The sequence below is a fragment of the Felis catus genome, chromosome B2 (assembly GCF_018350175.1).
Source record: "Felis catus isolate Fca126 chromosome B2, F.catus_Fca126_mat1.0, whole genome shotgun sequence".
NCBI lineage: Eukaryota > Metazoa > Chordata > Mammalia > Carnivora > Felidae > Felis > Felis catus.
Genome location: NC_058372.1, coordinates 135,367,089 through 135,392,669, shown reverse-complemented (window position 1 = coordinate 135,392,669; position 25,581 = coordinate 135,367,089). Strand labels below are relative to the sequence as shown.

The 25,581-nt window shown below is 45.9% G+C and overlaps 1 protein-coding gene across 6 annotated transcripts in view; it reads right to left on the bottom strand.

The window, feature by feature from the left end:
• The window catches only part of PLEKHG1 (pleckstrin homology and RhoGEF domain containing G1), a 235,911-nt gene that overhangs the window by 114,551 nt on the left and 95,779 nt on the right, over positions 1 to 25,581 (bottom strand). The window contains exon 1 of one of the 6 annotated variants that reach the window (XM_019831388.3): positions 2,421 to 2,975. The exons of the other annotated variants lie outside the window; for them this stretch is intronic. The gene's annotated coding sequence lies outside the window, so the exon portion shown is untranslated. Of the gene's footprint in view, positions 1 to 2,420; positions 2,976 to 25,581 lie in introns of those variants that run through there. 6 annotated transcript variants of the gene reach the window in all.

The following is a 25,581-nucleotide window of genomic DNA, read 5'->3' as shown; positions in this document are numbered from 1 at the left end:
TGTAGGGCAGCTTTGAAGTGACAGCACAGGGCGTATTTGGTCCCATGGGTTAGTCATTTGTTAGTTCACCTGTGATTCCTGTTTTAGTAAGTAAAGATCTTTCCTAATTCTTGCAAGTAACTGGAACCATTCTCTATCACACCTGCAAACATGGCTGGTTCATAGGATTTTGAATCTAAGCTTTGAAAATCTAACTTAAAAAAAAAATCTAGCTTTTTCAGGGCAGAGAACACACACACACACACACACACACACACACACACACACACACACACACACTTTTTGCCTTTATATTTATCCCAGTACCAAGTGTTTGCTAAGTGAATTAACAAATGAACAAAGCATAAGACTCAGGGATCTAAGAGCAGAGAGGAAAAGGGAAGGGAAAGGAACATTCCTGGAGAACCATTCAAGGCTCTTTCACAGCTGAGGGCAGAGGAGCCTCCGTGTGTGTGCCTGGGTGTTTTCTCAAGGCCTCTCTGTGTCCCACCTTACTCTGCCATGGCTTTGCTTTCCGGTTCTTCTCATCTCATGTCCCACACGTGGAGTACACGGGCTGGCACCAGCTCTTCTAGGTGCCCTGCTGGACCTCTGTGCACGGAGCAAAATAAATCCCGAGACACGTAAAAGGCACAAACACTGGCATCCTTGCTGCTTCTTCCTGTAGAATTTATTTGCCGATATCAAGAGCAGGGAAAAGGGCTGTTTTTGCTCAGCAAAGTCTCTTTGTAAGGGACAGAGAGATGGGTCGCAGATATATTGCACATTCATGCCTTGTTAGGTGAAAGAGATATACTCTTACTGGAAAGCAGCTCTTGTTAATTCGCTTGCAGCACTCGTTAGGCAATTTGGAAGGACAGGGGCTATTCACAGTAGCCCCACCGGGGCTGGGGGCCCAGGGGTGGAAGAACAGCCCCCACAGGACAGGTCTACAGCACTAACCAGCCAGCGAGCCAAGTGCAGTCCAGCCTTGTGGCCTCATTGGAGGAGGACCAGAAAGCCCCACTATTTAAAAACGTCCTTTCCCAGACATCTGCCATAGGGCGTGCACTTCCGCTATGAGAAACCGGGTCTTTTGGTTTAAGCTAAAAGTTGTCAGTGAACACTCGAATCTATCCCGGGAGGGTTTATGGAGTCATTGCTACCCTAGTATGAATTAGCCGGTGCACGTCCGCGTCCTCCCCAGGAACCGTACAGGTCTTTTAGGAAGGAGGCCACAAGGGGACTGTCCAGGAGGGCTGGGAAGGCTGAGAGGGGGAGGCTCAGAGAGCGTGCGGTTCTAGGGACTTAACAGGGTCTGACCTAATTGCGCTCCTCTGCTGACTTTGCAGCCAGGCAACAGCTCCAAGAAGCTGGGCAACAAAGGGTGAAGGAATGTCCTGGAGAAAGGAAGCAGTGCAAAGGCACACACACTGTTTTTTGAACGCAAGGGAAGATTTTTGCTTCCTAAAACCAATACCGGATAAAGCAGATTTAGAATACAGTCCTACATTTTCAGATACAGAGGCGCTAGGAGTTACAAGGGGTACTTCAAACCACAACTAATATTTTATACACAGCATGTAACAATATAAATGCTGGGAGTGGGGAGGGGGGCTGTTTATCTGGTGATTTAAGATCTTGCCATTTCCCAAACTGGTGAAACCAACCGTTTTCTAAAGCACAGGACACGGACAAAACATTCTTAAGGTTTTTTTTTTTTTTTTTTTTTTTTTTTTAGCCCATTAGAGCTTTTTTCTTTGATAGAAAAAGGCAGATTACATTTTTCTGAGTGCATACCACAGAATAAATATGATAAACACTCGAGCCAGTCGCCTGCCAAGAACTGCCACATCCCCACTGATGTCCCTTAGAAGGATACACTGACCTTCCTCCTGAAAATGAGATGTAATGTACTAACACCCTTCTGCATTGCAGGTGTTTATTAAAAATCTATATACACTCCTCCAGACCGTCTACTCTAAACCCAGAAAATGTCACTAGCCATAAATTCTGCCTTGCGATTGTTACACAAACCAAAGTAGATACTTTGTTAAACAAACACAAAAGCTAATCTGGTTTTTTCTTTCTCAAAGATGATTTTCAAAGTGAAATAATTTTAATCGTGAGTTTATCTTCACAAATTTAAAAAGTGGTTGCTCTTAACAAAAGGTACAGATGTAAGGCAGACAAAAGCACTTGCGTATAGGGGAAATTAAATGCAGGTATTATTTTTTTTGTTGTTAGTCCTGGAGTATTGAACATAATAATAGAAACCAAACTATAAATAATAAATGGTTTCCAGTACTCAAATCTTCCAACTGAAAACAATTCTTCACCCCCTACTGCACTAAAATGTCAGTATCGAGTCACGGTCATATGAATTTTAGAAAAGAAACACACAACGCGTACTATTCACACTTTCTCACAGTCACCCTTACCTTGCAATCAAGTCATATTTTCAGGTCTCGGTCATATGTCAGTCTGCCATGAAAGCCAACTGAGATTGCCTAAAATCCTGCTGTTTCTGGAGTGTTCCTCCATCGGCTCATTTCTCTGAGTCTAGGACAATCATTAGCTCTGTTTTTCACTTTGTTCTTTTATTAGGCTATTTCGGTCTTTATTGTCCAGAGACGATGAAATCAAGTCTTAGTTATTTCTGAACTGAACAATTTTTAGATATTGAGCAAGCAATATGTTGCAAATAGTCTCTTGCTTTCAATAGTAGATCAGTCCTATCTTTGAGGACACCATGGGAGGACTCTCTGTGCTGAGCACAATGAACTAATTATCCCTCTAAGAATGCAGTATGTTTCCAGACACATTTTTCTCCAGGAGATAACACACATCGAATCCATTCATAACGAAAGGCATTCAACACACTCTATACTTTTGAAAACACTCTTAAAAAAAAATGTACTTGAACTTGTAGGAAGGGCTTGGATACTCTATTGATACCCTGCGGCGCTGTTTTCCAAAATAATAATTTAAAAAAAGAATCTATTATCGTTTCAGAGTAACAACCGTGGGGGGTTCATAACCTTTATGTGAACTGGCAAAACCATTTCAGATGCTGGCAGAGAAGAGAGACAACCCCCCTGGCCAGCCATTCCCCCCCACAGCTGTAAGGTCATGGAGTGACAGGGAGGGACACAGCCAGGTAGACATCACCAGCGGCACCCCTAGCCTGTAGACTCTGTAAAGCCGTGGTGGGTTCAGAGAGACGATTACTGAAAGCAGCAGAGGTGAGGACTGAGGCTTTCGAGGGAGACACAGACAAGCTGCTCGGGGCAGCTATGAGTCTCCTCTGAACTGGTTCTGAATCTTCCCCATGGTAAGTGCCATCCTTTAGGGTGGCCGCCATCCATCTCCTCCCCCAGTCCCAAGGCCACCTTCAATGTCACAAGGGCTTGAGGGCTTACCCTGTCAGAGCAAATGGATTCATTACCGGGTTCAGTTCTAATTTCTAGAACTGAAGTGGGGTGGGATGAGCTATTCGTTTGGCCTCCGGCACCAAGTCACGAGCCCAATCCCACTCAGGCAGAACTTTATAAAAGGCCAAGGACAGATCCCATTCCAGAAAAGCAGAACTTAGTCTTCTCTCAAGGAGTTGCGACGATTTATTACCTTCCAGGATTTTTTTCTTTTTTTTTGTTTAACTAAAGAAGGCAGTGAGGGCTGCTGAGTGAGATGATATTATTACAAGGATCTTAAACACCCACCTGTTACTGTGGGTACTGATCTTTGCCTGTTAGAGCTTTGGCACACACACAGCAACCACCTGCTGACCCTTCTTTTCCCTTCACACCTTTTCTCGACTTCAACAGTAACAACCACCCCCCTTCCCTGGGCTGGGGACCTAGGCGACACCAGGTTCTGTGCTGGCTCGGTGAAGGGACGCTGGCTCTGCCTTCTGGACGTTCCTGCCTAGCGGGACTGGACGAGCATCAGATAGTTAATGACAGGTGGGAGGAGTGTTAGGCATCAGCTGTCACTAGAAACTATACATAAGCACCTGCTCCGTCTTCCTAACCTGCCTCTGCTCCTATTTTCAGGCTCCCCTTCAAGTGATATTAACATTGGATGGTACCTTCATGTTGACGGTAAAATCGAGCTCCGTGAGGCGGCCTGCACTTAGGTTCTCCTTTTAGTCTTGGAGAGTGAGCTCCGTTGGACTCATCCTTCGTCTGACATTTAATTACTTGGTAACCAGGCGGAGAGCCAAATTTGCTGGAAGTTTTTGTGAGTCTAGGCGCTTGCCTGCTTCCTAGTTCCCACAGAGATACATGAAGTAACTTGTTTATGTTGAGAGAACAAAGGAAGGGAAACAGAGCACTCTGTTCGGCTACAGGTTTAATCCTAATTAGGCCAAGAAACAAGTGTAACCCAATTCACTTTGGTTTATTCTGAATAGAAATCTTTGAATCCTATACAAGCACAGGAAAGAAAAACAGAAAAAAAAAAAAAAAAGGAGAAAAAGCCAGAATATTCGTACTGGCCGTTGAGAGGTGGGATTGTGGGGGAGACCCCTCATTACCCACTGATTTAGTCTCTACATTTTCTTTAATGAATATGTATTGCTTGTGGAATCAAAGTAGAAGAACAAAGTTAATTTATGTGCTAGTTATCTCCCATGTGCTGACGCCTCCACACCGCCCCCCCCCCCCGATCTTTTTCTGCCCTGCTCTGCCCAGGTCTGCGCCCTCTGCCCCCTGCCAGCTGGCTTTAAGCTGGGTTTGGCTCACCAGAAGCCCCAATATTATGAGGGAGGAGGAGAGGGAAAGGGGGGCATTTCGTCCCACGCCCTGGCTGATGAGGGGTCTGCTGGCAGCCAGCCTCCATGGTTCTGGCTCTCACTGGGCTCCTGTGTCCCTTGGGGGTCCCTGTGGGTCGTCTCCAAGAACAGTGTCGGGCTGCCTGTTGTTGCTTCAGTCTCTGGGTGCTTTACACCCTTGCTGCCTCCTTTGGTCACACCACCGTTAATAAAGTAACCCCTTCATTAGGGTCTCCACTTGAGGGGCGCTCAGTTGATTCAGCATCCGACTCCGGCTCAGGTCATGATCTCACGGTCAGTGGGTTCGGGCCCCGCGTCGGGCTCTGTGCTGACAGCTCGGAGCCTGGAGCCTGCTTTGGATTCCTGGGTCTCCCCCTCTCTCTCTTCCTCCCCCACTCCTGCTCTCTCTCTGTCTCTCAAAAATAAACGTTAAAAAAAACCAACCTCCATTTGAACCAGCTGAGCTACTTCAGTTTCTTGCCAGGTCCCTGGCTGGTACAATTTTTTTTTTTTAATTATTTTTAAAATTTGTTTATTTGGAGAGAGAAAGCGTGAGTAGGGGAGGGGCAGAGAGAGAGAGAGAGAGAGAGAGAGAGAGAGAGAGAGAATCCTAAGCAGGCTCTGCATTGTCAGCACAGAGCCCAACATGGGGCTTGAACCCACAAACCATTTGATGATGACCTGAGCCGACCGGAAGGCCAACCAACTGAGCCACCCAGACGCCCCTACAATTTTATACTTAACTCTAGAACCTCTGGTCTGAAAAGCTGATAGCAGTTGGACTTCCCATGCTTAGTCAGAAGGCTGACCATCGGGTTTTTACTGGGTGGAATACTGTCAAATCTAAGCCCTTTTTTGATTTATGGCCTGCTTGATTCATCTCAATGAAATACACATTTGCTTAGAACCTACTCTATGCCAGAAATATATTTTTGAATTTGCTGTCTACTGATATAATTCATTGCCTCAGCCATATTTATTAAGGAGTTACTATGTGCCAGGCACTGTCTTAAGCACAAAAAGATACACCAAGGAACACTTAACAATTCCTGCCTTTATGGAGTTTATTTTTGAGTAGGGGATATATGGATTTTAATCCTCGGATAACAGTACATCAATATTGGAAAGATACTTTGAGTTTTTCTAATCTAATCCCTTATCTGGCGTTTAAACACTCACTTAAGAGTAGCTCCCCAGAGAGGCCCGGTCTCTGCTTGGGTCCTGTTAGTTACTGGCGATTTGATCCCTGCTCAAAGAGTCCATTACACTTTGGGCGGTCCTAATCTTTAGAGTATTTTCTCACCTTTAGCTGAAGTTCTTGAACTTCTGCAAGGACCACTTCAGGAAACCTAAGACAGATCACACCTCACCCCCCATTTTGAAGTTCCTTGATTATTTGAGATGCTATCAGGTCTCCCACTCGTATTTGCCTCTTCATTCAGATGTTTATTGAGTAAGTACCCTAAGTGACTCCTTGGAGGCAGGGTTCAGTGGGGTGGGAATGGCTTGTTGTCCCTTGCGCTGTGGAGAGCGTGCTTAAAAATGGCGCCACCCTGTGACCACCTTCTCCACGAGTCTCGAGATCTTGCCTTCCTATGGCTTCCACCAAAGTATTTTCAGAATTTTAATCTTTATGCCAACTTACTACTGTAAAAAGTGTTGAAAAAGACACCATCCTTCTGGGGAGTAAATGTTCTTCCTGCTCCTCCTAGGCCATATTTTTAGAGGCAGCAACAATGCCCTGTCTCCGAAAGACACAGAATGTGGCCCCGGGAGACAGACCCTGGACAATCACATGAAGGAGTGATGAATTCTATTACGAGATGTGTGCTATGCAAGGAAAGCACGGGGTGCAATGGAAACACATCAAGGGGGACCATACCTGGTTTGGGGCGGTCAGAGAAAGCGGCCTTGTGGGAGGGATGTGTGAACTAATGTCTGAAGGCTGAGAAGAAGCTAACTTGGGGAAGCCAGGCAGAGGGAAGAGAGAGACCACCCAGGTGGTTGCATGTCCCGTAAATGCAAACTGCTGGTAAACTTTCCATTTCACCCACAGTGGCCACTGGGCGGACATTTTTGCCCCCGGACAACCTCGTTTACAAATATACTGTGGCATTAAGTAACTAGGGTTGCATACTTCTTATTAAAGTATGTTCTAGTTTCTTTCCCTACTCTGGGGTGATCCCATCCTCCCATCTGAACGTACCAGCCCCTCTCTTCTCGACTCTTCTTCCGCCCCTTCCAGACACTGGGCAGAGCTGCCAGGGGCAGTGTCCGTGACTCCGTCCTTGCCCAACCACTTGGACAGGGCCCCTTGTAAGGTATGGTTACGGCGTATCACGCTGTCAATGTCCCTGCCCAGCATTTTTATCCAAGTATAATCAGGTTAAAATGAACGTCAGAGGAGCCCTAAAACAAGAAGGGTCACCAAAGGACAGAATGGGGGAGGGGGTCACCCCACTCTGTTTGTCTTTACTACTTCCAGGGGACTTAGGGATTGACTGCGTGCATTTGACCCTTGAGCACTTCCCAGGACCAGCTGGTCACCTTTCCTAGGAGATACAAAGTGAGGGACAACTTCCTAGTGCCGGTGTGGCTCCAAACATGACGTCTGCTGGGGAGTCTGTGAAAATTAGGACATAACAAGATGGCAGACCCCAATGAACTAAGCTGCCCTGAGAGTACCGGGGAGCTAATTTCACAAGGACCGTCGGTTACCACCCTAGCGGTGTGAGAATAAAAGTCACTCCCCAAACGGAACTTATTCTATGCAATCCAAACCATCATTTACTCCTCCTGAAATGATGGGTGGAAAGGACACAAGGCCCTGAGTTGAGATGTGTGGAATCTCAGCTCTACTGACAATTGTGTCCTCTTGGGCAAGTTACCAACCTCTCTCTAGGTCCCCAATGAAAATGCAGGAGTCTACGAGATTTAAGAAGGCTTCTAAAATCTATAAACCGGGGCGCCTGGGTGGCGCAGTCGGTTAAGCGTCCGACTTCAGCTCAGGTCACGATCTCGCGGTCCACGAGTTCGAGCCCCGCGTCGGGCTCTGGGCTGATGGCTCAGAGCCTGGAGCCTGTTTCCGATTCTGTGTCTCCCTCTCTCTCTGCCCCTCCCCCGTTCATGCTCTGTCTCTCTCTGTCTCAAAAATAAATAAACGTTAAAAAAAAAAATTAAAAAAAAAAAAAGACGCTCCTGGAATAGTGGAATAGTGGTAACGTAAAAGTCAATGTAACCATACGACTGCAAAAATTATGCTCTTATAACACACAGATAATGACAAGCATGGCTCGTTCTAAATTATCCTAGGAGCTCATATACTTTCCACACATGCAATCATGGTGATTAGAACAAATTCACTGTAATGAGTGTCCTGGTCAAGCCTCCATGGAAATTGGGTGGAGAGAGGGGGACAGAGGAGGAGAGAGAAAGAGAGAGTGGCAGGGAGGGAGAGGGCAGCCGTAACATCTCAAGCAACTTAGCTGTGGGGCTCTTCTATGGAAGGGAAGAAAACATAAGAGGAATGGAACCCTTTCCCCATAGAGAGAGAGGTGAGCACCAGCAGCTTGGGACGGGGGTTGGATGGCCAACCGCGGACTCTAGATATCTCAGGGCAGGGGCTCCCGGGAAAGGAGGCATTCTGGACAAAGGGCAGTGGCAGTGCAGGCAGGGGGAACAGGGAGCCAGGGAGGGAAATAGAGGGAAAGGAGTCGACTGACAGGAGATGAGGTCTTCTACCTGTCCTGGTGGGAAGGGACGCTGAACCGGCAAGGTTTAGTCTTTTAATTAACGTGACTTGACCCGCACCCCCAGGGCTGGTGAGGCCTGGCGTGAGTCTCCCCTGGAAGCTATGATCTGAGGCTGAGCCGGTAGAGTGTGAGGTGAAGACTTTCTTTCAATTCCTTTCAATTGATGAACAATATTTTAAACATCAGGATATTTCCCATAAAAATCCAGATTGTTTTTTTTTTTTAACTTGGGAAAGGAGAGTAGCAAATAAAGGAACAATTAATGTCAGTTACCACTGGTGGTACCTTCCTGCTTAGCAGCGATGGGGGTGCTGAGCTTGCTCCCTTTACGCTGGCTGCGCGCTTTCCCAGTCTGTCCCGGTCCCCACCACCCTTTTCAGTACTGCGCACGTCCCCTCACCCCTTTCCATGACCTGCCTGGCCCTGGAGCCTGGGAGCACTTGACTCTGAGTCACATACACGACCCCATTTGAAGACTACACTGCATACTAGGTTAGCAGTCCTAGAATGACCAGATGACCGGAAATAATCTGGCAAGGACACTTTACTTCCCGACGGTTTGTAAGTCATATAAAAATGAAACGTAAAGTGGGGCACCTGGGAGGCTCAGCCGGTTGAGCGTCCGACTTTGGCTCAGGTCGTGATCTCACAGTTCGTGAGTTCGAGCCCCGCGTCGGGCTCGGTGCTGACAGCCCGGAGCCTGGAGCCTGCTGCGGATTCTGTGCCTCCCTGTCTCTCTGCCCCTCCCCTGCTCGCTCTCTCTCTCTCTCTCTCTCTCAAAAATAAACAAACATTAAAATATGAAACATAAAGAATTTAAAATATCACTTGTCATTTCTCTCTAAAAGCTTGAGGGGGAAGAGGTGCCATCAGACGAGGAACCACCACGGAAAGATTTAGTAAGGGGAGTGTGGGCAAAGGTTTACAGTGGAGGGCGAGGAACATGGCCCTTGCAGGTCAGGAAATTGGAATTGTCTTTACCACTTAACCTCATCAGCTCTCATTTTTGTTTTTCCACCCCTGTTATTAATCAAAACCTTTCCCCTTCCAGGTCTCCGCAAACCTAGCCGTAAAGTTTAGACTTTGTGCAGGGTCCTCTGTGAAGGAACTACGACAGGAGAGACAGTTTAATCGGTAATTCTGCCAAACCAAACGCGCGAATAACTGGTATCGTAAAGTTTTTGACATTTAAAAGCCCTGGGACGGGAAGACAAAAACCGTGGCCCCAGAAGGATGCCACACTCCGTGCTCTGGCAACACGTGGGGGTCCCTGCCATCTACAGACCCTTGTACAGCTATGGAGGCGGGGAATCTGTTGGTGATACTCTTCTGAACAAGCCAAGGTGGGCTCTAAATGTCAACATTAACATATCATATCCTCGCTTCATAAAACATTACTTCTGTTGTAACTCAAAATAAAAATAATAGGGCAGAAGTTAAGACCTAGAAGTGGAGATCCCAGGGGCGCGTGGGTGGCTCAGTTGGTTGATCTTCTGAGTCCTGATGGCGGCTCAGGTCATGATCTCACGGGTCGTGGGTTTGAGCCCTGCATCAGGCTCCGTATCGACAGCATGGAGCCTGCTTGAGATTCTCTCTCTCTTCCTTTCTCTCTGCTCCTCCTCTGCTCTCTCTCTCGCTCAAAATAAATAAGGTTTAAAACCAAAAAAAAAAAAAAAAAAAAGTGGAGATCCCAGTACCATCAAAATAAACGAAGGCTGTAAGATTGGGCAAAAAAAAGGAGGAATAAACAGTCCCCGTAACTTGGAAGGGCATTTGTGTATTTTGATATTGAGCATTTAAGGTACACCCAGAGGCATGAGTTAATCATCTGCATTTTTCCTAGAAAGGGGGGAAAAAAAAAACCCCATCCTGCACCCTTTACCAGTGTTTCTTTCTTTCTGAACCCTGGAGATAAAAATTTTAACACACAGAGGCCTCAGTGAGGATTTGCGGGCATACCCAAGTCTTTCTGAAGAAGAAATGTCTCTGATATGTGATATCTTCCCTCAGGAGTACCAGGAGGAGGGAATGGGTGAGGGGATAGGAAAACAAAACCAGCTACTTTCCCCTAATCCTGATGTGGCAGAAAAGCCGAAAGCTAAAAGCTTCCCTGAGGGAAAAAGATTCTAGACTGAAGTGGATCAAGTAAGTCTAACAAACTTCAGACTACTTAACTCGCTTACATTGCACAATTGTGAAACGTGTTTACGAGGCCACGCGTTTTCAGCACACCTCCTAGCTGCGCACCCCCCCCCCCCCCGCCACCGCAGCCCCGGGGGGTTCAGGCTCAGGTGGGCCTAGACATTGACGGTGAGGGCCACAGCAAGTCTGGGGAAACCCCACTCCAGGCCAAGTGAGGACAGGTTGGCACCCTTGTCTTTTTTCTGGGGTGTTTCTCTGGAAAGCCTGAGAGAAGAAAGTGTTCGAGAGCTAAGGATTCTTTCTCTCTTCTGTGTCAATAAATCCCATTCCATAGTTTTATTTTTTAAAAAAGTTCCTCTAGGGGTGCCTGAGTGGCTCAGTCGGTTAAGTGTCCTTTGACCCAGGTCACGATCTCCTGGCTCGCGAGTTCGAGCCCAGGCTTGGGCTCTGTGCTGACAGCTCGGAGCCTGGAGCCTGCTTTGGATTCTGTGTCTCCCTCTCTCTCTGCCTCTTCCCCACTTGTGCTCTCTCTCTCGAAAATAAACATTAAAAAATTTTTAAAAAGTTCCTCTTGAAGATGAGCTAAACTGTGTATAATTCATGAACCTGAGTGTTTTAACAGCACACCTTCCAGATATACTTTGCATTTCATTCTTTTGTAGAAATTCAGGGATTTTAATGTATTTAGATATTTTAATACACCAGTTGCCATATGGTCTTGTCAACCAAATACTTGACAAATGAATTCTGTGATTGTTAGTCCACACTCTAAACCAGCATTTTTTCAGGGCACAGCACCTCGTAAGGTTATAGACTGAAATTTCAGTGTCCTCCCTGCCCCCAAATTCACGGTGAAGCCCAAAGTGCCCTGGGAGATAGGGCTTAAGGAGGTAATTAAGGTTAAATGAGGTCATAAGGTGGGGCCCTAATCTGATAGAACTGGAGTCTTTTTAAGAAGAAGAAAAGACAACAGAGGTCTTTTTCTCTCTCTGCTCTCACACAAAGCGAAGGCCGTGTGAGGACAGAGAGAGAAGGCTGCTGTCCACAAGTGGGGAAGAGAGGCCTCACCAGAGACTACCTTGCTGACACCCTGACCTTGGACTTCCAGCCACCAGGAATGGGAGAAAAGAAATGTCTGTCATTTAAGGCACCCAGTCTGGGGTATCCTGTACGTGAGCCTGAGTAGATGAATACAATCACCATCAGCTTGTGTTTTCAATAAGCAACCCGATTGCTGGGCCCTGACACTAAATCGGAATCTTTAGGGACAGAGCCTGGAATGGGCATTGGTCACTAACTCCCCGGTGATTTTTGTCACTGTAAAGGTTGAGGGTCATTATTTGGGGGGGGGGGGGGGCTCAAGTCTGTTACCAGCTCCCAAACCTCTCCCTCAACCTCCCCTATTCCACCACCCCAAAGAAGAAAAGCTTATGGGGTCCAATAAAAAACTAGAGACCTCAAACGCTTAACATTAGGCTCCCCAAAAGGGGGACAGAAGCTTATAAATAGAACTAGTCAGAAAGGTTGGAGTCAGAGGCAAAGGACTTTGTAGGAAGATTCGCTTCAGTTTCATACTTGGGCTGGTTCTAGAAGGACGAGAGGGGCCCTTTAGACCCACATGAGATCAGTCCAATTCCACTGCAAGGAAACCACACAAAGATTTTGTGTGAAGCAAAGGTAAAGTTAAGAGAACCTTTGTGCTGTGGACACAGCCGCCCGCAGGGGCCAGAGAGGTTGGTTGGACACTAGGGGTTCATGCTTGGGAACCTGCTCCCTCTCCTCCAAGAACCAACTAAGATGGGGTTTTAGCATCCTAAGAGCTAAAAAATGGAGTTGGATTACCAACCATTGAGGATACTTTCAACCCTGAAATTCAAGGGCCTATAGAAAATAAATATTGGCTACTGTTAAAGTCTTTTTTAAATCACTCATGAAAATCGCCAAAGTGAAGATTCTACTAAGTCAGTCAAACTAATAACACTTGAAATTAATTGAGTTACATTGTCAGAAATAATAATACATAAATAAGCAAACTGAACGGCACCAAATACTGTCAACTATGCACAAATGCCACACAAACCTCTGCTAGTCTCCTAAAATCATGATATTAAACAACCATCAGACACGATTTTAAAAACGGCATATTGTCTGGAAGGTGGGCCCCAAACACTAGGATATTTTTTTTCTTAAAGTGATTCTTTTTTTTTTTTTTTTAAGTTTATTTGTTTGGATAGAGAGAAGGAGAGAGCATCCGTGTAAGTAGGGAAGGGGCAGAGAGAGAGGGAGGCAGAGAATCCCAAGCAAGCTCCACACCGTCAGCACAGAGCCTAATGAGGGGCTCGAACGCATGAAGCGTGAGCTCATGACCTGAGCTGGATGACGCTCAACCGACTGAGCCACCCGGCTGCCCCTATTTTCTCGATTAAAAAAAAGAAATACTACAAGAAGTACCCTTCAAGTGGAATAGGGCTTTTCTAATGGACAGAATAAAATATTTCAGGTATTGAGTCAAAATCTAAAAGCCCTTATAGATAATTCTGTGTCTCCTAACTTGCTTTGATCTTTAAGTTCTGGGAAGGAGGTCTGTAAGGAGAGAGGCAGTATGATTTTCTTCGTCGTGAGTCTGAAAGCCTGGGTGTGGCTGTCCCTCCCTGGCAGCTGGGACCTTTCCAAGTACACCAGTCATTTTCTCATATGAAGGCCACACAGATAGGGAGAATGGTGAAGGGCAAAACACCCATCGAGGTGAAGTCCTTTGTTTTTTGCAGGCACAAAGGAGAGAAGTGTTGCTGATGGTCAGAAGTTGCCAGTGTCCTTCAGAAGGTGCTCCATGCACTGGAGCTTTTGAGAACCACCGTGTTATCCAGTCATGCTGGTGAAGAGCCAAAAGATGTCTGTGTCTTGTGGCTGAAAGTTTAGTTTGTATTTTATTTTATTTATTCAGCTGGTTAGTTTGTATTTTAAAGATATAATGGCTAACCTAGTGCTGCTGAGGGGGTGAATTGTGGAGTGAAATATACCTAATTTCAAATCTCGGATCTATAACTTACTGTACGATCACGGACTTGAATTTCAATGAAACTCGGTCCCTTTAAAATCAGGGACCATCTTATTTCACAGGGTTCCCATTTGATTTAAGTGATAGGAGACTTAAAACCACCACGGTGCATGGCACCAGGAGGCATCCAATCACGTTAGTTTTCTTCCCATTATGGATAGACTATCGTCAAATGATTAAAAAGAACCCCAGACGCAAATAAGCCTAAACTCATTATATTCATTTTCTTCTAGTTATAACACGGATGCAGTCACAGGTGTTACATGCATCCGTAACCACAACCGACGCCTTCCTAAAGAAAGTTTCACGAACGGGAACCTTCAGTAGGCTGCTTGCGTGTACCATGCTACCAAGTGAAGGCACCAGAATTTGAACCCAGGCAGTCGGATTTCAGAGCCTGCCCTCTTTCTCACTATGCAATTCTGCGGGATGTGTCCGTTCACACCACAGATCTATAGAATTAGAGGGCTTGGGACGTGGGCCTTGGAAGTTTAGAGAGGGGCCTCGGAAAAACCGTTACTATAAATCTTTCATTTTGTAGAGGAAGAAACTAAAGCCTGGGAAGAAGATCACCCAAGGTAAGGTAGGCCGGTGGCTCTCACCATCAGAACCACCCAGGAGGCCTGCTCACCACAGACTGCTCGGACCCGCCCTCAGAGTGTGACTCTGTGGGTCTGGGGTGGGGCCTGAGAATCTCTCACAAGTTCCCAGATGGTGTTGATGCTTCTGGTCTTGGGAATACATTTTAAGAACCAATGACCTCGTCAGTCACTCTCTGAGCCAGAATGAGGTTTTGGCTCTTCTCACTTTGTATCTTCCCAGTAAATGGTGGCTACCAGCTGCTCCATAACAGTGAGAGTCTGAGGGAAACTGGGAGGCCTGCTAGAGCAGTCCTGGATACGGTCATGGGATGCTCTCCTCCTTGTAGTTTAGCTGAGACATCTGGAAGCTTCTTTCTGGCAAGCAGGCACATTGCATCACGATTCACTATAATGCTGGTACTTCACTATGACCCTACCTACCTCTGCATCCAACCGATCTGAAACGATACGATCCTGCTTATTGCCAATAGTGAGCATTATTCTCACTCTGAGCTATTTACCAAAAACGTATAATCTAACGTTTGGCTCTTTTAATGCTGACCCTAGCGGGAGTTTTAGCAAAAGAAGCAGGGGTCATGAATAATTGCCAGTATTTATTCTCAGAAGAAAAGGACGATGGGACCATTTCAAAGTTTTCTTTTGTTTACATTATAATTCAAAAGGAACTTTTTTGTTTATTTGCTCCAAAGAGGATCTTCCATTACGATCCTCCTCGGTAGAGTGAACTATTTTGAAAGTCGGGACATTGTTTAATTATTGTTTAAACTTGCCACATTTAAAGTTGCTTAGTGTTTCGTGTTGTCACAGGGCGTTCAGAGGCTTATGCAATTTAATGAGTGTAAGGTTGACCGAGCCTGGCACACATGGAGTGTGCCCAGAGTGCCAGCCAGCTTTAAACATCATTGCTCCTATTATTTAACAGAGCCCAAGGGTTATTTACTAGCCCATTTGCTCAGGCAGGTAGGTAGGGTGAAATGGCATGACCCGAGTGAGTAGACAGATCTCAGAACCAGAACTCTCTCTTCCCCATTAGCAAGGGGATTTAAAGAGCATGACATTCAGGAAGCATTTAGGAGCATCAACATCTATGAGGTAATTATAAGGGCACCCACAAAACCTCCCAGGACTTAATACTCGGTAGTCACTTACTGAACCAAAGCACCTTTTCAGAATACCTGCTAGGCACTAGACTTTCAGGTAAGGGTTCTAAAGAACATTACCTGGAAAAAATTATTTTTTGAAATAAGCATAAGTCCGTAAGAAGAGGCAAGAAAACAGAAAACTATACAAGGGGGTCTCCTGTAGCCCTCACCCAGTTTCCCCCAATGGTAACGTTTTGCGTGACGATAGGACAGAAACAAAACCAGGACGCCGACATCAGTCCAGATCACGAAGGTCATTTGAACTTCATTAGTTTTAAGGTGCGCTTTGGTTGTAAAGGACAGAAGAACAAAGGGAAGAAACAAAAGGGAGATGTAAAGACAATGAACACGACCGCCAGTGTCGAACCATCTGGTGGTACTTAAATAAGACTCTCCTTGAAAAAAAGACCTTTAAAAGATTTTTTTTTCCAGAGACTATGCTTAAAAATTATAATCAAATTAAAAGTAATCTTTAGAAGCCCCCATTATTGTATTCATTATAAGTGAGTCTTATAGCAAGTCATTAAAGTCATTAAAGGTTCCCCAAGTATTCTTCCTTGACCATTCTTGTATGTATGTGTATACACACACACACGCGCGCGCGCGCGCACACACACACACACACACACATATACATATATATTTGAAAATATTAAAATTGAATATTTTAATTAGCTGGAATAGGTAAGGTTTTATTGTGTATCTTATTTTCATCATATACAGTCAGGTTAGGAAGTCAAACTAGGGCGCCCGAGGGGCTCAGTTGGTTAAGCATCCGACTTTGGCTCAGGTCACGCTCTCGCGGTTCGTGAGTTCGAGCCTCGCATCGGGCTCTGTGCTGACAGCTCAGAGCCTGGAGCCTGCTTTGGATTCTGGGTCTCCCTGCCTCTCTCTCTGCCCCTCCCCTGCTTGTGCTCTCTCTCAAAAATAAAGAAGCATTAGAAAAAAATTAAAAAAAAAAAGTCAAACCACAGATAGGCCAACAACTTCCTTCATTAACAACTATCTTTCAAAATTGACATAACACAAGGTAGTTCACAACTGACCTCCCCGTTTGATGCGTCTGCCAATATTTGGTCTTTAGCTGCAATATTTTTTTTAAAAAGCAGCAGCAGCAGCCCACAAGAAGAACAAAATGTCTTTAGAAGCTCCTAAGAAGCAGATTCTCTGAGTCCATCCCAGAAGTACTTTCCTAAGCAGGTAATGATGGGGTGACATGTTTGATTATTCACCCTAAGAACGCCGCTCTGGTATTAGAAACCAAAAAGGACATTTTCCTTTTGCATGGTGGGGATCCGTCGGCGTGGATCTCCCAGCAGCAAGGCAAGCCAGAGTAAACAGATGTTTCACTGGGCAGAGGACCCAAACTCCCCTCCACTGTACAACCCCCGCTGGGGTCATCTGAATTCCAAATGACCGAGCAGAACTTTTGCGGACAGCTCCCCCCACCCCCCTTCCAGGGCCAGCCCTAGGCAGGGCTCTGAAATAGGAGAAGCTTGCCCTGGACCACACTGGTGCAGCCCCCCCAGTCCCCCGGGCATCCCTACTCATCCCAGTGGAGTGTCCTGAAAACCCCACCTCCTCCCCCCAAAGACCCCTGCCCACCTGGGACTCTCTCCTTCAAGGGCTGGTGCCCTAAGCTTGGCCACCTCACAAAGATTCTGAGGACACTGGGACAGCATTCAAACGAACTGCCCAAGGCACAGAGCTTGAGAACTGCAGGCCTGACTCCAAGTTCAGTGCTCTCTCCATTGCCTACAGTGTGTTGAATTGCTCTGTAGGCCCAAGTGGTTGGAAATGTACCGTTTGATGCGTTTTTCTTAAGTTCAAGAATTTACAAATTGTTTGTGATGGTCCTTACTTTTTCAGAATCAAACCACCAAATACATTCTATTTCAGCTTGTAATTTTATCCTTTGAAAGACAACAAAGTCTTCTCTTTAACAACATGTGAAGAGAAAGCCATCTCTGTAAAAGCTTTCAAGTGGATTTCGAAAACCTTCATCACATACCATCAGCGGACTCCGTGTCACGCACACTAAGAATACCTTTAAAATAGTTCCCTTGAGACCTCTCTCCCCTGCACAGAGTTTTGTATCTCTGGACTTAAAAAAGCGCTGGCAAAAATATGCTCATGAATCAGGGATTCATAATTCAAACTCTGGTCGGCTTAAGACTCCTTCTGTGCGTTTTGCATAGAGATGTTGTTCAGGGACGCAGCCACAGAGTGAGCTCCACGGGGCTGAAGAAAAACAGACCACGGGGAACATGCACTGATGTGTCCCCAAAGACGGGAGAAGAGTGTGTGCGTCGGTGTATGCGGGTAACTAGTTATTCAAAGCGCTTCCGCGCAAGATTAACGCGTCTAAATGTCATCCTCTGACTTCAAATTGAAATCTGCAGATTATTCCAGAGCTGCCAGCCCAGCAGCCCTGCAGGCCTGAAGTGGCTCGTGGCTTCGGGGAGAGGAGGAGAGACCTCGCTCACGAACCCCTCTGCTGCTCCCGCCCACGGCGCTACCGAGGGTCTCTTGGTTTTAGGGTGAATTTCACTGCCACGCTTCCTCGACTTTCAACTGAAATCATCAAAGAAATAATTTAAAGGACATGTGGCCTTTTCAAAATAGTTACAGAGGGAAGTGGTTCTAAAACATTTTCTGTACACTCAATTCGTCCTCATCACAGCCTCGATACACAGCCAGGCCTTTTGACACCGTTTTAGGTTGATAACCAGTTTTCCGGACTCCCTGCGTAACTTATATAGGGTGCCCCAAGTTCACCCAATTGGTTGTGAGAGTCGCCAAGAAAACCATCCATTCGCACCGTTAAGGTGAAAATTCTAAATCTGAATTATTATTTTGATGGGTCTTCTCCCTTCTTTCTTCCTAAGTACTGTGACTACACTTGGTTACTATACAGACATTTCCTCACAAAACCCCCCTCCATTCAAGAAGGGCACATTTTGTTTCCAGAAATCTTCAGCAACCAGACAGAATTCATCAGAGAAACCGGAGGGTCAGATCTTTGCAAAACAACAGCAGTGAACATTTGAGCGCTTGTGTTGGTCAGGCACTGTTGTGAGCCCTGGAAATGCACTGTTTCTTTCAGTCCTTGCAAGAATTTGCTTATCCCCATTTCAAAGATGGGCAGTTTGAGGTTCATGCGAGCTATGTAACGCATCCCAGGTGCTACTGCTGAGCACAAAGCCAGGGTTCCATCAGACCTGCTTACTGCCGTGTCCGTATTCTCAACCATTGCCCTGTACTTCAAAGTTTCAAGGAAAGGGGACTCAGAAGTTTTCTTTGAGAGGAAGAAATACTTTCTGCAGTCAAGGATCCTCGTCTGTAGAACAGAAACTACAGAGTGATTGAATATTTCTAGTAAATGCCTCACATTTTCTACATCCTTAGCGCAGATAAAGGCCAACTAAAGGCGACGACTCAGCAGCTAAACACCAAAGGACAAAGACAAACAAACAAACAAAAAGACAAAGGACAATGTGCTGTATTTACAGTCTTTGAGAAGTTTCTCAAAACGGCCAAATATGAAACAGTACATATGCAAAAACGTCAAGCTCAATTCAAGGTCGAGAAGCATAAAGCATTGAGCAACTTCTCTGCAACTAGAATGGAAACCGGGGTCAATTCTCAAGTAGAACAAATATTGTTCTTTGGAACGGAAACGTGTTGCCGAATCTCACCATGGAGCAAAAGGCTTATAAACTTTTGAAAAAATAAGGTTCACATGGAAACAAAAACACAACAGGAACTCCAATATGGAGCCTACCAGATGCCGTGTGTCCTCCCAATTCTTTTAAAGCCATTGTTGGCCGTTAAAATGTCAATGTAGGAATCGTGAAATACCAATAACTCTAGTATTCCAGAGGAAACGTTTATGCTGAAGTTTTTAAACTTGGGTTTTATAAAGACTTCCTAGCACGGAAGATAGACGGAAGCGATAACGTGGAGGTTTAGGCAGCTCCGGGTTACTAGGAATTGGCCAGAACGCATCTAAAAGACAGGCTTCAGTCACGAGGACCACACGGTACCAGCTAAGAATGAGAGCTGACACTCCCCGATTTCTCACTATGTGCCAGGTGCCATTATGCAGATTTGTTAAAACTCACGTCATTCCCACATGTCTAAGAGGTAAGCATCGCTAGCGTCCCTATTTTGCACTTGAGAAAAGTGAAGCCATGTCCAAAGCCATACACCTGGGACGCGGCAAAAGTGGCCTCCGAACCAGCCGGTCTGATGCGGGGACGGAGACATCTCCCACGGCTCTGATAACTCCCTGTGCAAAGCTCTGCGCAAGAGGACGGGGACTGTCCACGCGGAACCGAACGCTCGGGGGAGAGAAAACAGCAGTTTCCGCCACGTTCCTTCGGCAAAGTCTCTTATGACTGGACTGGAGGTGCCTCTCTCTGAGGGCCCACCGTCCTGTTGGAGAGTCAAAGCTCCCAGGCAAACAGTCAGAAGCCAGTAGAAAGATGAAGACAAGCGAAGTAATGACTACGTACAAAGAGGTGCCGGTTTGGTGGGGAACAGCGTCTAACTCCCCATTTTCTGGACGTGTTCTTTGCATCTTTTTCCACTTTACCCTGCCTGTCAAACGAGTCACAACCTCCCTGAACTCCTGACTTGGGCCTCTCATGTTCCACATCCCCCTCACAGCTGGCGCAAAATATAGGCTTCGTAGACGCATGATTTACGTGTGGACGTCTTCCCACAGAGGCTGAGCCCCGAGCTGACTCCTCAGGCAAGTGACGGGTGAAGAGTCACGGAAAGAGGGGGTGAGAAGGCAGCGGAGTCTAAGAGAACAAAGCCATGGCGGCTGTGAAGAGAGAGAACTCACGGGGAGTAGCTGGCATGAACCAAGGACGTGCGTTGGACTGTGACCAAACAGGGCAGTTACTGATGCAGGACCTCACAGTCTATCCCAGGGAATTCAGAGATTATTCCAGAGGCAATTAGGATCATCGACTGATGATGCTGGGGAGAGAGCAACGTGCCAAGGGCTTTGTTTGCTGACATGAGAGCTTCCAAGTCCCAGAGTTAGAATGATGAGAGAGAGAGAGGGAGGGAGGGAGGGAGAGAGAAGCCAAAAGTCAAGAAGCAATTCCCAGGAAGGGAGAAGACAGTGATTAAGTCACACAATGTACTTATTTAATTTTAACATGCTGAAAGGCAGGCCGCCAGTACACCATACGGGCATCTTTACACTATTCTGACAAAGCAGGGAAAAACAGAAAGACTTGTGGAGGGACAGTGGCCACATGAATTCACCCCTGTTCCTTGGCCCGGTGAGTTCTGGGGAAGCTTCCACAGGTTTCCACCGCTTCATTTTCTGCTGCGGGTTGCTGAGAGGATGAAGTGAGACCAAGCACGAAAAGAATTTAGCCCAGCGTCCTGGTACATAAATTTTCTAACTTGTGTGTTCTTAGCTTCTGTATTCGCCTACTTGGCATCCGTTAATTACAGGGCCAAAGTGGTTTACATCTCCCCTGCGATCCAGAGCCCGTACTCAGAAGCACCTCTTTATCTAACTCTTAGGTATCAAAGCAATACTTTCCTGCTCTACTCATCCCAGGGCCAGGGGCCAGACAGCGAGGGACAATCCCCATGTCCCAAGGCCTGCTGGGATTATTCGAACTGGCCAATCCTAGGCTGTTTAGCCTGCCCTGCCTTGCATGGGCAACCCCAATAAAGGCTGGGCCGAGGCTTTCCTCTGGTTCCTTTCTGCCTCCCGACTGACATTGGTGCTTCCCAGGTGGTCCTGCACGGCAGGCCACGGCCCTCCTTTCGGGAAATCTAAGTAATAAAAAAATCTCCTTTGAGTGGCATTAGTCTGTGTTGTTACTCGGTCATTTCTGTAACTAAAATCCCACAGGTACAATCGTTGAGACAACAGAGCTCCATCAAGAACAGCCATGATAACTTTTCCACAGGCCATAACGTAGAATCAGTTAAGTTTATATCCCTTCTCTCCGTCCCATCTCTCCCGTTACTTTCGTGATCTTGACCTGAATCATTCCAATCACCTCCTGAGGACTCTTGCTAAATCCAATCTCTTGCTCCCTCAAACCATCCCTCCTCATGGCTCTCCTCTAAAACTCAGGATGTAGGTTACCCCCTGCCAGGAAAGCCTGATGTCGTTCCCTCTGGTCTGAAAATTCAGCCCAACTCCTTATCTGGGCAGTCAGGCCTTCCAGGGTCTGGTCCAGAACGGCAGCCATACTGGGCGACTCAATGTTGCTCACTAAGGCCACAGGTTTTCACACATCTGTGTCTTTGCTCAGTCTAGTGCCTGCCCTTGGGATGCTTCCCACTTTCTGTAAATATGGAGATCACAGGGTACTTGGGGCCTTTGCATCTGCTTATATAACATAATTGTTCCTCAGAGTATGTAACTGATTTCAAATCTTCACTTTGACTTCGCAGAACCTTCATGAGATCAAAGAGACAGGAAGTGTAACAAGAGCAAATATTTCCTTTCTTAAGCCTTCAACCTCAGACTTGAAAGTCTCCTCAATGGTTTGGAAGGCCCAATTTAAGTTCTACTTACTTGGGAAACTCTACGCGGTCTCTTAAAATTAATCATTTGTTTCTCGGATAACCATTAGCACTTAATTCTGTCTATTCATATTATACTTAATTCTGTCTATTCATATTATATTTGTTGCATTTCTTTACATTTGTTTTCCCTAGATCATAAACACTCTTTTGAAGTTGAGGGTAAGCTTTAGATAGATCTTAAAAGTTGTCACCACAAGGGAAAAAAATTCTGTAACTGTATACGGTGGTGGATGTTAACTAAACTTAGAGTGATCATTTTGCAATATATACAAATATTGAATGATCAAGTTGTACACTTGAAACTGATATAATGTTACAGGTCAATTATGCCTCAATAAAGAAAGGACAAGCCTCAGTAATTCTTTTATCTTTCTAGCATGCCCGTTAGTCTTACACATAGCGGTTGCGCAGGGAATATTTACTGAATTATAAGCCCTATGATTATTCTAGTTAAAATAAAGGGCTCTTATCAAGTGGTAATTGCAAGAGTTAATTATGGGCAAATATGGGAAAAGGTTTATATGGCTCATTTAAACTAAGAAAAATTAGTATAGGTCAGAGTATAAGAGCCTGTTACATTCTATCAGGAAACAATGACAGATGGAAGCATCGTTCTAAAGTGTTACTGTCATATTTAGTCATTACTGTTAATTACACAGGGGGTTAATACGAATTTTGGCTTACAAAGATAAAATATGCCAAGCTGTGATGCGCCGTTTTTTTCTTTTTGTTTGTTTGTTTGTTTGAAGTTTTTATTTAAATTCTAGTCAGTTAACAAGTAGTGTAATATTGGTTTCAGGAGTAAACATTAGTGATTTCTCCCTTACATACAACACCCAGTGCTCAACACAACAAATGTCCTCCTTAGTGCCCATCACCCATTTAGCCCATTCCCCACCCTCCGTCAATTCATCAACTCCCTCCATCAACCCTCAGTTGATTGATTCTCTGTAGTTAAGAGTCTCTTATGGTTTGCCTCCCTCTCTTCCCCCGCCCTTGCCCTATGTTCATCTGGTTTGTTTCTTAAATTCCATATAGGAGTGAAATCGTATGGTATTTGTCTTTCTCTGACTGACTTGTTTAGAGCGATGCGCAATTTCTCAGTTTTCATCTTGTCCATGCCCACCGTTGCTAGGCCAAATATGGGGTAAGGTTGAACATTCCAGTTAGAATTTATAGAAGCCTGACCAGGCATCTTCAAACTCTACCCAGTCCTAAAGAAAGAAATGGGCCACGTCCTGGCTGGACAGGAACCCAGAGGCACCCACGCCGTCTCTCTTCCTTCAAGTCTATGCTAGAGCTGAATGAGGAAATCAGGTTTGGGTAGAACTCAGTTATAACCTCTTAAACAGCCACCTGAAACTTCTCCGAGGTCCTCAATAAGTATTTGGTGGGTTATCGGACTTTATCGTCTGACTTTCTACCCAGCATAATTGCGGAAAAAGAACGTTGGCTGAGATTTACAGCGACCTCTTCTTACCAGGTGGGTGGCTGGGCTTGGGAAGGAATGAGAATCACTCCAACTGATGCAAGGACAAGCTGTTCCAGCCGACGTAACGAAGGGAATGGTGATTTAGAAAGAATCTTAAAAATTACTCAGAGATGATTACAGGCTGTCACTGAGAAATGAGGAAGGAAGGGCTTTCTTTTCGACTACAGGGTGTACGGCTCTACAGTCAGAAATTATTATTTTATATTTAGGCCAATGGCAGCCCTGTCTGCCTTTGAAATGTAAAAAGCAATAATAACTTAAGTACCTGGTATGCCTTACAAAGCATCAAGACAGATTACACAGGCCATAGATGAAAACCAGGCTCCCTGCTTTATAACACCTTGCATTTCACGGTTCGGAAGTCACCGGTTATCAGTCATCGAGCGCCTACTCTACGTAGGACACTGGGCATGGTGGATTGAGAGAGCATCAAGCCGTGGAGCCCTCCCCGGGCTCATCGTCTAGGTGAGGAGGGAGGACCACAGGGAAAGGGAATAAATGCTCCTGCTGCATCACAGTCAAGTCCTTCCGGTGGTCAAGGGGCTTCCACAAAGAGCAACATTTCCGAAATAACGGCATGACCTAAAACGAACACGATCTCTCTCAACAAAGCTCACAACTTAGTTGCGATCTGAAATTTGCAACTGTTCATCCTTGATTAGATTTTGAGAAAGGGGGTGGGGAAATCACCTACAGCAAAGGCAGCCTGTGACAGCTGTCCTCAACCTTCCTCCCCTGTCCTGTACGACGTCTGCAACAGTCCAAGCACAATCACAGCTGGTTTTAGCATGCCGAGTGGGGGGCTGCCCCCATATAAAGGTACGCATCCTGACTTTATTTGGACAGAGCTGGCACCAGCATAGTTATGTCTGTATTTAAAGATCAAAACCGTGAAATCACCCAAATCTGCCTCGGCCTTCAGTTTCCTTACCCCCGGGAGGTGTAAAAGGGTTTCTCGAGGCGTAGTGGCTTCCGCCTCAGTCTGCTCTCAGTTCCTGAGCTCAGCGCTGAGAAAGAACAACCAGGTAGGCAAAGCCGAGGGCAGCTGTGGGTTGAAAAGGCTTGTCTCAGGTCACACTGCTCAGCGTTGGGACACTCCGATCACTCCCATTAAAAGACATCACTAAACATTCACGAAAGATGTGAACTAGGTGTTGCCAGATTTCTTGAGTCAACTTTTACCATTTCACAGTGAAATATTTATATTATAGAACAGATCCACGCTCCATACTTTGTGGTTCTATGGAGTGTGAAATAATTACAACTTTTACTTTTTTAAAAGTTTATTTATTTTTTTAATGTTTATTTATTTTGAGAGAGAGACAGAGACAGAGACAGAGAGAGACAGAGAGCAAGTAGGGGAGGAGAGGAGAGAGACACACACAGAATCTGAAGCAGGCTCCAGGCTCCGGGCTGTCAGCACAGAGCCTGATGCAGGGCTCAAACTCATGAACTGCGAGATCATGATCTGAGCCAAAGTCGGCCGCTCAACCAAGCGCTCAACTGAGTCACCCAGGTGCCCTAGCTTATTTATTTATTTTGATAGAGAGAGAGTGTGTGACCAGAGAAGTGGCAGAGGGAAAGGGAGAGGGAGAGGGAGAGGGAGAGGGAGAGGGAGAGGGAGAGGGAGAGGGAGAGGGAGAGGGAGAGGGAGAGGGAGAAAGAGGGGAAGAAAAGATCCCAAGCAGGCTCCACACTGTCAGTGCAGGGCCACATGCGGGGCTCGAACTCACGAACTGGTAGATCATTACCTGAGCCAAAACCAAGAGTCAGGGGGGCTTAACTGACTGAGCCACCCAGGTGCCCTGATTGTAACTATCAGTTTTTATGTCAAAAGAAAAATCATTGCTCCAGAGGATAAAGAAATAAAGCATAAAAACCATATTCTTTAAAAAAATTTTAAAACCAGATTCTTTTTTATTTAAAATCTTTCTGGGGCGCCTGGGTGGCGCAGTCGGTTAAGCGTCCAACTTCAGCCAGGTCACCATCTCACGGTCCGTGAGTTCGAGCCCCGCGTCAGGCTCTGGGCTGATGGCTCAGAGCCTGGAGCCTGTTTCCGATTCTGTG